Source organism: Mesoplodon densirostris, chromosome 9 (assembly GCF_025265405.1).
Source record: "Mesoplodon densirostris isolate mMesDen1 chromosome 9, mMesDen1 primary haplotype, whole genome shotgun sequence".
Taxonomy (NCBI): Eukaryota; Metazoa; Chordata; class Mammalia; order Artiodactyla; family Ziphiidae; genus Mesoplodon; species Mesoplodon densirostris.
Window position 1 is genome coordinate 22,188,008 of NC_082669.1, and position 13,548 is coordinate 22,201,555.

The 13,548-nt window shown below is 42.1% G+C and overlaps 1 non-coding gene across 1 annotated transcript; it reads left to right on the top strand.

Moving 5' to 3' along the window:
• The first annotated feature begins 499 nt into the window (after positions 1–499).
• On the top strand, positions 500–606 carry LOC132496537 (U6 spliceosomal RNA). Its single transcript, XR_009533438.1, has one exon. It is a non-coding gene; the product is annotated as a U6 spliceosomal RNA (small nuclear RNA).
• The last annotated feature ends 12,942 nt before the right edge of the window (positions 607–13,548 follow it).

Sequence of the window (13,548 nt, forward strand, 5' to 3'; positions counted from 1 at the left end):
TGTCTAAGAACTAATTAGAATTAATGACATTGACTTTTCTCAAATGGATGATTTTTAACATGCTGTATTAGTTTCCTAATGTTGCTGTAACAAAGCACCATAAATGAGGTAGCTTAGAGTAACTATTCTCACCCAGTTCTGGAGGCCAGAAGCCTGAAATCAAGGTGTTGGCAGGACCATGCTCCCTCTGAAACCTGTAGGGGAGAATATCTCCTTGCTTCTTCTAGCTTCCAGGGGTTACTGGCCATCCTGGGGATTCCTCAGCTTGAAGTTCCATTACTCCAGTCTCTGCCCCCACGGTCTCATGACCTTCTTCTCTCTGTGTCTGTGTCTCTGTCTCCCTCTTGTTATAAGATGGCCTATCCCAATCCAACATGTCCTCATCTTAACTTGATTATATCTGCAAAGATCCTATTTCCAAACAAGGTCACATTCATAGGTCACGGATAGACATGAATTGGAAGGGAGGAGGAGGGGGACACACTTCAACCCAGTCCTTGTGCTCGCTTTGGCAGCACATATACTAAAATTGGAATGGTGCAGAGAAGATTGGCATGGCCCCTGCACAAGGATGACATGCAAATTCGTGAAGGGTTCCATGTTTTTCAAATATCATATATCACATATATGGAATCTAAAGTATGACGCAGATGAACTTTCCTACAAAACAGAAACAGACTCACAGACATAGAGAACAGACTTGTGGTTGCCAACGGGGAGGGGGGGTAGGGGAGGGAAGGATTGGGAGTTTGGAATTAGCAGATGCTAACGATTATATATATATTATTATATATACTATTATTATATAGAGGATGGATAAACAACAAGGTCCTACTGTATAGAATATGGAACTATATTCAATCTCCTGTGATAAACCATAATGGAAAAGAATATGAAAAAGAATATATATATACATATATATATGTATATAACTGAATCACTTTGCTATACAGCAGAAATTAACACAACATTATAAATCAACTATACTTCAATAAAAAAAAAAAATTTTGGAGGGAGCTATGCCACACAGCTTGTGGGATCTTAGTTCCACGACCAGGGATTGAACCCAGGCCATGGCAGTGATAGCACCAAGCTCTAACCACTGGACCATCAGGGAACTCCCGAATAAATTTTTTAAAAAATTGTTCGCCTCTTGGTTTTTCATTTGATTTGGATTCATTCTCTTCACTTACCTCCAAATAAGCGAGAGTCTTTTATAAGGATTTTAATGGATGTTGCCCATCATCTAGCACCAGTTTAAAAGATGAGAAGATACTATTCTCCACAGGTGAACTAACACAGCAGATTATCAATGTGCTCTGATCCCTTACAGAAACGCACATTTATAGGGAAGCAGCCTTGAGGGTTTGACCACCTGTATCCACTTGTATGTTTCCAAATGTAGGAGACAGTATACCTACAAAGGATTTTCTATTTCTAGGAAGGTTGGGAAAAAATAAATAAAACCCCTACTCTTTACTTGAATCTAGAAAGGAATGAAAGCTCTTTTTTTAAGTTAGCAAAGGAATGAGATAGTGACAGGCAGACCTAATCGGCGAATTTTTACTGTAAGCGAAACAACAAGGAATCATCACTGTTTCTCAGTCTTAAGGACCACCAGGTTCACCTCAGTTTATAGTCAATTGAAACCCAGAGAAGCTAAGTGATTTCCCAAGGTCACACAGTTCGTCAATCACCTGAAAAATACTTACTGACCCTCTGCTACATGTACATTTCTATGCTGGGTAGCGTAGGGGCCAAAACAGAACACTTGACTCCAGGTTCCTAGTCTCTTAAAATTGCTGGTGCCTCAACACCAATCAAGGGAGCGGCACCAAACCACCAGCAGCTACGGCATTCTTTACCTCCATGTACTTTTTTTAAAAAGCCAGTATCACTTAAGAATGTTCTTGATCAAGCAGTAAAAAGTCATTAATTTTATCAAATCTTGATCCTTGCATACACATCTTAATATCTTGTGTACGAAATAAACAGGCATAAAGCACTTTTGTTGCATCCTGAAGTTGTCCACGAAAAGCCCTTGAGTTGCAAACTGAATGAGTTGCATTCTTCATGAAATACCATTTATACTTCAAAGAACACCTGCCCAAACTAGTTTTATTCACATTTGAGTATTTGGCAGGCATTTCCTCAAAAATGAATAAAGTGAAGACAATTGACAGCATTTGCTGCCCATGATAAGATTTGAGCCTTCAAGTAACAAGTGAAATTTTGGAAAACTTGTGCCTACCACCATGAGCTTGACAGGTTCCCAATGTTTAAAGACTTTTCTACTAAGATCTATAGTCATATTCCAAAGGTAATTTTTTCTATATTATATAATGAAGTGTGTTAACTTTTATAAGACTTGCATAACTCAGTTAATCAATATTTCCCAAATTATCAATCCATGATGTTAAAAACCAAGCATGGGTAAAATATCTATTCAAAGTGCAAGATAGGGCTTCCCTGGTGGCGCAGTGGTTGAGAGTCTGCCTGCCGATGCAGGGGACACGGGTTCGTGCCCCAGTCTGGGAAGATCCCACATGCCGCGGAGCGGCTGGGCCCGTGAGCCATGGCCATTGAGCCTGTGCGTCCGGAGCCTGTGCTCCACAAGGGGAGAGGCCACAGCAGTGAGAGGCCCGCATAACAACAACAACAAAAAAAAAGTGCAAGATAAAAAAAAAAAGTGCAAGATGGATTTTAATGTAGCAGAGTAGGAAAAGTTCATTGATATGGTTTTAGATTACACACTGCAACTTAGGAAACCACCACTTGTCAAGCATTGGGGGTAGTATCACACAATAGTCAACAATTATCTAATAATCATCTAAAAACAAAATTTTCTTCCCCTTTCTAACTACATACCAGTGAGGATGAATTTTCTTCAAACACTTTAACCAGAACAACACATTGCAACAGACTAATGAAAAAATAGGTGAGAATCAAACTGTCTTCTATTAGGCGAGGCCTTAATAAAACATTTTTAATGTAAAAAAACAACATTCTTCTCACTAAATCCTTCCCTATTTTGAAGAACGTCATTATTTTTTATTTTTAAAAATGTGTTGGGACTTCTCTGGTGGCACAGTGGTTAAGAATCCGCCTGCCAATGCAGGGGACACAGGTTCGAGCCCTGGTCCGGAAAGATCCCACATGCCACAGAGCAACTAAGCCCGTGCGCCACAACTACTGAAGCCCACGTGCCTAGAGCCCGTGCTCCACAACAAGAGAAGCCACTGCAATGAGAAGCCTGTGCACTGCAACAAAGAGTAGCCCTGCTCGCTGCAACTAGAGAAAGCCCGTGTGCAGCAACGAAAACCCAATGCAGCCAAAAATAAATAAATATATATATTATTTTTTTAAGTGTTATTGTTTTACCTAACATGAAATGGGTTTATTATTGGTATTGTTCTGGTCATCCCATGGAAGTATATGGATCCCACAAGCAAAATTTTACTACGGTTTTGAGACTGACACACCACACACACTAAGAGGGTATGAAGAATGCTATTACTCACATAATCAGGCTTTCTGGGAAGAGCAGGGCAGGCTCCAAAAGAGGTCCAAAAACAGCTGAAGAAAGCAGGGAGAGGCGACTGGAGTCTTCTGGTGGTTAGGGGTGGGGCTGGAGTGAGGGCTCCCTCACATGGACCAGATTGTGCGTGGGCTGAACTTTTCCTTGGCACAAAGGGAGGCAGCTCCTTGAGCTTTGTCACTGGCTTCAGCTGTGGGGCGAGAGGGCCAGGTTAGGCACAGAGGCTGGAAGGTGTCAACACTCAAATAGCAACAATGGGGTCGGACTCCTTATTAAAATTCACCCTTGATATTGGACTGATGACTGAAATGTGGCCATGTTTCATTTAATTGAATTTGAACTTGTAAGAAACAAACCATTATGGTGTTCTATGAAGCCTGTAGGCTGGTTAGGGGGTGAAAGTTCTGCTGAATGCCTTAAGAGCCCAGTGTTCTGTATTTTGCAAAGTGAAATGTGTGCATTGGTCGCTATCAATAATATTTAGAACTGCAAAGGAGATAAGAAGGGTCCTGGTGAGCCCTCATATTGTGGCTTTCGAAGGTGCAGAGATATGTGTGACCTTCGTTTATATTTTGGGTATCTGTGAAGCAAGAGATTCCTAGAGTTTTTGACCCATAAAGATGCAACCTTGGATAAGGAATTGTTGCTGCCACTTGGCTGGACCAGATGGCTGACTATTGGCAATGAACAACCCACGCATCTGTAAACATGTGCAGCTGAAGCTGATTGTTGGCTAGGGATCAGGGCTAAGATGACTGCCTGAAGTCCAGCTAATTGTGCTGACACTGTGTCCTGTCCTCAGTTAGGGATGACCCCATAAAGGGATAAAAAGCAGCAGCTCTCCCGAGAGCTCCATCACATATAGTGATGGCAATGATGTCTGTAAACCATTCAAACTCCTATTGCTATTCACTGTATCGACCCCAAGGCTCCCCAAGTAGCCATGAGGTCTGGAGACGGGTGACATCTTCCAGCATGGTAGCATCTGGCAAAGGTTGTGAGACAAATGACCCAGGGCTACTTGAAAGAGGGTCTCAATGACATTCTCCAGGCCTTAAACATCAATTATCAAAACTTTCAACTTAGGTTGATTACATGTGTAACAGAGGCTTGGGTGGACTCAGCAGATGCAGCATGAAGCAGCCAACTCAGGGTGTAAGCTCCCTAGCAGGCAGCAACACTGCTCAAAGAACACACTGGCCAGCCAGCAGGCAGCAGCTCAGAATGCATGCCTGCCAGCAGGTAACAGACCCAATTAGCAAATCAAAGCAGGAGAAGAGAGACCCTTGGTAGTGGTCACCACCTAGATACTCAATGGTTGGGTTCACTCTGCCTCCTTGGGGTGATCACAACATTTATTTACACAGAAATAAATAAACAAACAAATCAATCATTAATTTTAAAATAAATTTTTGAATTCTCAGTTTTAATTTCTAATACAGTAAACGTCAATAGAAATATCCCCACATAAACAACAACTTTTTGACGCCCTCTCTATATTTTAAGGGTGTGAAGAGATCCTGAGACCAAACAGTATGAGACCCATTGGCATATCTATTTGTAAAACCGAAGCAAAAGTCTCACAAGACAAAGTCACTCATCTATCAAGTGATACACCCGGTTTTCTCCTCTATTCTTTTCTATTTCATCCTCTAACAAATGCTGTTCATGCCCACGAATGGTTCATTAGCTACAGCTTGAAATTCACAAGTAAAGCATGAGGATAGTATAATGTCTTTGTGGGGCACTTTTTACTTAAATTAAACTTGGTTATTGTTGGAGAAAGAAGTGTCTAAGGTCACATTGCCCCTGAGAATCAGGTTCTCACTTCTAAACAGAGTTGAATATACCGTGAAGTTAATGAAGCTTGGCTTTACGTCTCCTCATGCGCACAGCCCTTCTAGGGTCCTGTACCTATTTTTTACAGGTAATTTGGCATTCCTTTTTTTTTAAAGATGGCCACCCAATCTGTATAAGCTTCAGGCCTCACCAAACCTAGATCCATGCCTGCTTCTAAACCATTTTTCCCCCAGTATGTAAGCTGGATTGTTTTAAAATAAATGCTTTGCTTTCCTAACTAAAAACAATGGTAGCAATTAGAAACACAGCTGCTGTTTGCATCAGGTCCCTTTAAAGAAACCCACATGAGTTACTTATTTCAAGAAAAAGGGAGTTGATTCTAAGGATACATGTGCACTGGGACTTGAGAACCATCCAGAACAAGTCCGTCCCTTTTTCCCCTTAGCAGCCCCATGGACTCTCTGCTTCTTTCTTGTGAGTCTGTCTGCCTCTCTTTACAACTGGGCTTCTTCAGACCCTCAACTCCATGGTCCACAGTGAGCCCTTACTTAGTTCTCATCCTCCATCGACCCAGCCTGCTTCGGTTTACTCCCTTGATTTACAAATTGCCAACCCCTGGATGAGCAATCTGATTGGCTCAGCTCAGGGTTCCAAGCCTGGCCATGTCATAGGTTGCTGGGGAGCCTGAGATAGGCCATCCTTGGACCAAGTGCCCAGTAAACCACAGCGGGGAGTGTGGGCACAGGGCCGGGCAACACAAACCTTAGCCAGTTAGGCCACAGAATCTGTAGACAGGGCCTTATCCCTTAGAAGGGCTGCTCAGCAGACAGAAGTTATTCTGGTCATTCAAGCTTTGAGTTTTTGCTCTATATTCTTCATTAGATTTTAATTCAATTTTAACTTGAACGTTTTTGCAGTGCTGCTTCCAAATGTATGTGTATGTGTGGGTTTGTGTTGACCTCACTTTTCACTGTTTAATTTTGGAGTACATAGGAGAATTTTTATTTTTGGTATTTTCTATTTTTAAAAACATGTTTCTTTCAGAGCATACTGATGTTCCAATTGTATTCCTCCCAGATTTTTTGCTAATCATTGGAAAGTTGATGCAAGTGAATTATTTCAGAGAAGTATGTGCTACTCAGTTTCACCTAGATGTCACTCTAAAAATGTGGTTAAGACAAAAGAATCAATAGTATGTGTAAATAGGAGTTTCATTACGATATTCTTAGCTGCTGGAGAATTTAATTTGTGAGAAAGACACACAAACTCACTGTGAGATAACTTCCAAAAGGTCTCCAATTTCCTTTGTCTCTCTTTGGTGACACCCTAGGATTCCCTGAGTGTGTTGTGGGCTGCATGCCATTCCATGTTATTGCTTTGTTTGTTGTTGATGGCAAAATGTGTCTATGACTTTTTTTAAAATCTGGAAGCAGAAGTACCACATGAAGCATGTTTACAAATTTTAAGCCCTTCTGGATAGTTGCAGGAAAGAAGGCAGGAGAGGAAGGTAATTCATGCACAAGAAAGCCTACTATGGGCTTGGCACTATTTTTTTATTTTATAGCTGGTCTCAGGTAAAATTCTCAGGTATTACCCCTTTCTGAAGGTCAGCTCAGTAGAAGACTGCTAGACCCCATCCTTCCTCTGTATCACACACCCCTGTAGGGCCGTGGTTTTCCAAGTGGGGTCCTAGGACCAGCAGCATCAGCATCACCTGGGAACTTACTAGGAAAGCACATCTCCAGCCTCTGCCCTAGACCTACCTAATCAGAAACCCTGGGGGTGGGATCTGACACTTGGTTTTAACAAGCTCCCCCAGGTTTCTGATGCAGGCTAGAATTTGAGAACCACCATTTACAGCAGCGGTCCCTAACATTTTTGGCACCAGGGACCGGTTTCTTAGAAGACAATTTTTCCACGGACAGCTGGAGGGTGGGGGGTGGGGATGGTTCAGGAGGTAATGTGAGCGATGGGGAGTGATGGGGAGTGGCAGATGAAGCTTCACCTACTCGTTCACCACTCACCTCCCGCTGTGCAGCCTGGCTCCTAACATGGAAGTACTACTATGGACCAGTACCAGTCCACGGCCCGGGGGTTGGGGACCCCTGATTTACAGGCTTACATGTCAGGATATAAGGATATGCAACACAAACAAACAGAACTTGGAGTAGGATCACAAGGGCCTATAACTCACATGTTACTTTGCTACTTTCCTCACTGAGTCCAAGCTCACACTTCTCTCGGCACAAATAGGCCAATAAATTGAGAGACGAGGTGTTGGGGCAGGAATAGCAACTTTATTAGGAAAGCCAGCAGACAGAGAAGACGGTGGACTTGTGTCCCAAAGAACCATCTTGTCCGAGTTAGAATTCAGTCTTCTTTTATACTAAGAGGGGAGGGAGTAAAGTCAAACATTTCCTGGTTCCAGTCAGCCTCCAGAAGGGATATGTTAATTTCTTCCTTCCTGCAATCATTCATAGGTTTGCATGGTCAGGATGTTTCCTGTAGCTAAACAAAGGTATTTCAGCTTCATGCTCATTACCTGGGAGGCAGGGGTCCCAGAGATGGGTCATTATGTGTAATTTAAGCTTATAGGCAACATTCCTTTGGTGATTAACTTGTAATAGAATACAAAGGTTCTTCCCTATTACACTTTCAGGCCTTTATTTAGGTTACTCCTCTAACTAGAATACTTTCTCTCTCCATGTCCAGGCCCATCTGTTGGAACCTTGTTTGTTTTTCAAAGCCAAACCAATTCAAAAGCTACTTCCTCTAAGAAATTTTTCCAGACTCATTCACTCCTCTGAAATGTGGTGTCTGTCTTCTATAGGGAGTTCAAAATAGAACAAATTTTGGTCAGGAAGAAAAGTTAGAAGCTGACACATTTCCTTTGCTTTCTATCAGCAAGTCATGCTGCTGCTCCTGCCTCAGGGTCTAACTGTTCCCTCTCCTGGAATGTGTTTACTTGAGAGCAGGAATCAGAGATCAGAGGTCAACAAACATAGCTCACAGCCTATATTTGCACAGCCTCTGAGCTAAGAGCGTTTTTTACATTTTAAAAGGGTTAGAAAAAAATCAAAAGAAAAATAATGTTTTGTGACACATGAAAAGTACATGAAATGCAAATTTCACTGTCCATAGATAAGGGATTGGTGGAACACAGCCTCACCCATTCATTTATGTTGTCTATGGCTGCTTTCTTGCCCCAAGGGCAAAGCTGAAATAGTTGCAACAGAAACTGCATGGCCTGCAAAGCCAAAAATCATTACTGTCTGGCCCCTTACAGAAAAAGTTTGCAAACTCCTGCTCTAGGTAACCTCATGTTTCATGCTTTCACTTTATTTAAGTCTCTGCTCAGATCTCACCTCATCAGAGAGGTCTTCCTGGACCACCCTACCTAAATGAAACAGATGCCTCTAGACCTGTCCTGCATCCTTAAGATGCTTTGTTTTTCTTTGTAGCCCTTATCTTTCGTAGTTGTTATGTATTTTTAAATTATGGGTCTCTCCTCATCAGAATCCAGCTTCATGAGATCAGAGTCTTTGTTTTGGTTCATTACTACATGCCCAGAATGCTCTCAATTAACATTTAAATGAATGAATAAATATTCTCTAATAAGAATTCCTCCTAAGACATTTCCTGGTAGTTAAATTATTTTACTTTTATATTTGAAGGGACATGGGGTCATGTGTAACTAAGTGTAGTCTCTAGACTAAGTGCTAGTAACAGAGGAAACTGGAGATATTGTTTGCCTTAACAATAATGAACATACATTGTAGAATTTTTTTTTTTAAATTAGAAGAACTGGAGGCAAAGCTTTCAGACATGGAGGCCATTTATCAAAACAACTCCTCTAGTTTGTAATAAGAACATCCAGAGTTGCTGACTGGAATTCTAGAAATTAATTTTGACCACTTGTCTTTTTAAAGAGGTTTTAGAGACTACTTTGTCCCATTCCGTTTCTATTTCAAAATTCTTCCACATTTTAATCCCATTTTACAGATGTAGAATGTAGGCAAAAAAATGGGTTTCAAGACATAATTGCTGTTTGCTTTAGGGTAAGGAATTTTCTGGAGAAGTAGCCAGCATCACTCAAGAGCCTCAAGTGATCTTTCCATGCCCTCCCAATTAGAAGTCAGAACAGAGTTTGTAAAGGAATAATTCATCTGCCTTTTCCTCCTTTTGTAAAGGCGTGGTGTCTTCTGTAGTTGTTTTTTTTTTTTTTTTTTTTTTAGCTGCATTGGGTCTTCGCTGATGCACGGGCTTTTCTCTAGTTGGGGTGAGCGGGGCTACTCTTCGTTGTGGTGCACAGGCTTCTCAGTGCAGTGGTTTCTCTTGTTGCAGAGCACAGGCTCTAGGCACGCAGGCTCAGTAGTTGTGGCGCACGGGCTTAGTTGCTCCGCGGCATGTGGGATCTTCCCGGACCAGGGCTTGAACCCGTGTCCCCTGCATTGGCAGGCGGATTTTTAACCACGGTGCCACCAGGGAAGCCCCTGTAGTTTGTCTTTTAAACAGATTGCCTCATGTTTACCTTGTGCTGGGTGAAGACAGGATGTTCACTAGGAATATGCCCTCTTCCCTTCCCCACTCAAATAAATAGAAGTATAGGAAAACAAACAAAAAATAAATAAATAGATAGAAGTATCCACATGAAAGGACAGGTTTTATCATTACATTAGGGAAATTTATACAAATGACTTCTATCTGGAAAATCTGAATTGTGAGATTACAGACTTAGGGTGGTTCTCTCAGGAAGACTGTCACTGTCACTTTGGGGAGAATTATGACTTTTGTTTTAAATTCTGAAAGTTTTTTCTTGGATATCATAGTCTAACTCCCAGAAAGTATAAGCAACTTGGCTGTGGTCACACAGCTAGATTAGGACCCGGATGTCCTGCCTCCATCTCTGAGGGCTCTTTCCTCTTCCCTGCATCCTTCAATGCTTTCCAGAAACACTTTCCTGCATTTTCCTCCTTTAAACCTACATGACGATGCAGGCAGGGTTTCCTTTGTTTATTATTAGTCTAGTTGTTGATTAAAAATGGAGAGAGACATTTCAATGCAATTCTTTTTTTTTTTAAAGGCATTTCAGGTCTCTGCTTAGTGGAATGTAAGAAGTTTACTACAGAAAATAAAAAGGAGTACATTTCTATATCAAGGAATAGTAGGACTTTTTGAGGTTCAGTGACTAGGGGAATAAAATGTGTGTGCTTGAAAGTACACTAAACAATTAGGTTCAGAAAATACTTTTCCAAATACTCTTTGGATCTAAAACAAGAAATCAGTTTGTCCTGGTACAGACACATCTGACAGAGCTAATGTTACTGGGCTTCAAGAAACTGCCCATGAGGACTTCCCTGGTGGCGCAGTGGTTAAGAATCCACCTGCTAATGCAGGGGACACGGGTTCGAGCCCTGATCCGGGAAGATCCCACATGCCACAGAGCAACTAAGCCCATGCGCCACAACTATCGAGCCTGAGCTCTAGAGCCCATGAGCCACAACTACTGAAGACTGCGCGCCTAGAGCCCGTGCTCCACAACAAGAGAAGCCACCGCAATGAGAGAAGCCCACACACCACAATAAAGAGTAGCCCTTGCTGGCCACAACTAGAGAAAGCCCGCGTGCAGCAACGAAGACCCAATGCAGCCAAAAATAAATAAATAAATGGATAAATAAATTTAAAAAAAGAAACTGCCCAGAGACAGGACTGAGAGCACGGAAACAAGACTGAAGATCTGTTGTGACAGCAATTGACCATTCAGAAGCTTTACAATCCGAAGAAAAATGAGCTTGAGAAGAAACATGGGACAGCAACAAATCATCACCCTACACGGCGAGCTCTCCGATTTCTATGAAAGATGAAAATTCTGACATTTGAAAAGGCAGGAAAAAATAAACATTCTAGAAAAAAAGAAGAAAAAATTAAACATTCTAACAATGAAACTTCTTAAGATTTTCTTTTTGTGATTAACTGAGAGGAAAGTAGCACCTAAATTATTTTTAAAAGATCACAATTTCAGAAGTCCTGTGGCTTGGAACAAAAAAACCCTGACTTTAAGTTTTTGCTTGAGTTAACACTTTGTAAAATGATTTCGAGTACATACTTTTATTTTTTTAGGACATACTTTTCAAAAGTAGGATGAATATGTATTGGGCTGCACCCCGCAGGCCTGCAAGGCCTGCACCTGCCCAGCGTTAAGACTGAAGGAAGAGGGACTTCCCTGGTAGTCTAGTGGTTAGAACCCCACACTTCCACTGCTGGGGGCCCGGGTTTAATCCCTGGTTGGGGAACTAAGATGCAGCAAGCCACGCCATAGTGGCCAAAAAAAAAAAAGAGCAAAGAAAGAGCCCCAAGTCAGCAACAGAGACATCAATGGTTTAATGGATGGGGAACTTACACGTCCGAAGCAAGGTCCTGGAGTGACACCCCACCGTGTACCCAGCGGGCAGGACTCAGCAGCAGGCTTTACTCCCTGGGGAAGGGGAGATTCCCAGTTATAGGGGAATTGACATCAGATGGGCTCACTGGTTACCAGGGAAACCAGCAGAGAGGCACGCCCCTCACCGCCCCTTTGATAAGAACAATCACCAGCTGGAGCCGGGGCAAGTGGGAAGGTCAGTCATACGAGTAGGTGTAGGTGAAGCAGGCCCTGGTCAGGCAGGGGGTGTACAGAGAGCAAGAGGACAGCCCCCTTGACTGGCCTGACCATACGATATGCCGTTTCCTGCTGCTACCTAGAGCTGTTGGGATTAATTAAATTAAAACACAAAATAAAATTAAACAGAGGCTGTGCCAAGATCAAAATATCTCTGTGCTATGAACAAAAGAAGGGACATTAAAACATTAACTGCATGAAAATGAAAAATGAGGTTGGAGTCTACCTATGCTCTAGTTTTGATATATCTGTTTTTGTTTTGCCAAGCTCAGTAGACATTTGTTGTTTTGGTGCATATGTGTAGGTTGGATATCCGTTAAGGGGAGAGTGTATTGGATATTTGTTGTTGTTGCTGTTGTGTTTACCCAGCTCTACTCTGTAGTAATAGTTCCCTGATTTTGCTTTGGGGAACCACCCCCTACTCCACACTCTGAGCCCACATGCTTCAGGTGAACCTGAATCCACTGTGGCTCCTGGGAAGAAGTATGTGACCCAGGGTAAGCTGATCAGCAAGCCTATGTCTCCTGACAACAGTAATTGGTTCAGAGAAGAACACATGAATCAAATCAGACCAATCAGGGCATAAAAGATTCAGTTCCAAGAAACTGAGTTTATTGGTGGGTGACCTGGACCTGTTTTTTCTCATTGGATGTGAATAAGAATAGAGCTACTCCTGTAATACATTCTGGGGGGGAATGCAAAATGTTACAGCCTTATGGAGGAGAATTCAGCAATATCTAAGGAGACTGACAATAGAACGCAACTCAAAACCTGTGATATTTTTCCCCCTATAAAAGGTGTTATTGGGGCAATTAGTGAAATCTGAGTTATTATATCAAATTTAATATCTTGTTTTTTATCATTGTGTTTTGATAACTATACTGTGGTTGAGAGTCTTATTTTTAGATAATACACACTGACGTATTGAGAGATAGTCATCACATCTGCAACTCATTACCCATGGCTCCAAAAAATTACATTACACACATACACACGCAGATAGTATATGTATCAAGTAAGGGACAAGAAAAAGAATGATAAAACAAATGGGGTAAAAAGTTAACTAGGGAACCTGGTTTACCTGGTGTGGTATAATGAGAAATATATTTGGTCTTTGTCATAGCTCCTGGCTCTGAGCTCCTAAAGCCCTTGCCGTTCCCTGAGTGACAGGCGGGTCTGATCTCTCATAAGGAGACCCCTTCATGTACACCCGAGTTTATGCTAATGAGGTGACTTAGGGTGGGCCCCGAGATAACCTCTGGATGGAGCTGGTCACCAGAAAGGCAAACTGATTAGAAGGCTGGAAATTTCAGCCATACTCACCAACCTCTGGGAAGGTGGGGAGGATGGAGATTAAGCTCCATAAAAACTCCTGAACAAGATTTGATCAGCTTCCTAGTTGGTGAAAGCTTCCACACACTGGGAGGTGGTGCACCCCAGTTCCGTGGGGACAGAAACTCCTCTCTTCAGGACCCTTCCAGACCTTGCCCTATTATACCTCTTCATCTGGCTGTAAATTTGTATTCTTTATAATAAACTGGTCAATGGAAAT